Consider the following 595-nt stretch of genomic DNA (forward strand, 5'->3'; position numbering starts at 1 on the left):
ATGACAGGCTCAAAGTACAGCAAATTACTTAAAATCTAGAAAGAAAAATCAAAGTAAATATGTGAGAGGCTAACTTCAGTTATAATGAAATGGGATGCAGGACTGGGTAAATACCCGTGTACAGTTACTGAGGCTCTGCGGTCTGTCTTTGAGTGAAAGTGTCTGCAGGAGTTTGAGGAGACTTTGAAGCAAAAGAAATAAGGCGTCTCTGATCTTCATCAGGTCTGAGCCAGAGAGATGAATCTCCTCTTCTTCTTCCTCGCCTTCCTCTTCCATCTAAGGAGAACCACGAGCCAATTATTAGGTAACATTTTTCCATAACTACAGTGTGAATGAGTAAAATATACTGAGTTTGAGTGATTCCTTTCACTGGTACGTACATCTGTAAGGTCTTTCCTCTGAGGTCTGGAGCGTTTGCCATCTGCTTTAGAACTCTTTGAGCCGTCTTTTTTACGTTTTTTTCCTGAGTTCTCAGGCCAACAATGAGAGCTCAAGTCCAAACATGTATCAAACAAAATCTCATGGAAAACCTTGTTGGCAATACTCCCTGAAACAAAAACACACACACACACTCTTTTCTTTTACAAAAACTATA

At 39.8% G+C, this 595-nt stretch overlaps 1 long non-coding RNA gene across 1 annotated transcript; it reads right to left on the reverse strand.

Moving 5' to 3' along the window:
• LOC112486689 (uncharacterized) lies at positions 1-544 on the reverse strand. The gene is made up of 3 exons (XR_003049178.1): positions 381-544; positions 115-276; positions 1-35 (listed from the first exon to the last, which is right to left on the reverse strand). It is a non-coding gene; the product is annotated as an uncharacterized LOC112486689 (long non-coding RNA).
• Between the last annotated feature and the right edge of the window lie 51 nt (positions 545-595).

This window comes from Cynoglossus semilaevis, unplaced genomic scaffold (assembly GCF_000523025.1).
Source record: "Cynoglossus semilaevis isolate Cse_v1.0 unplaced genomic scaffold, Cse_v1.0 C18909438, whole genome shotgun sequence".
NCBI classification, from domain to species: Eukaryota; Metazoa; Chordata; class Actinopteri; order Pleuronectiformes; family Cynoglossidae; genus Cynoglossus; species Cynoglossus semilaevis.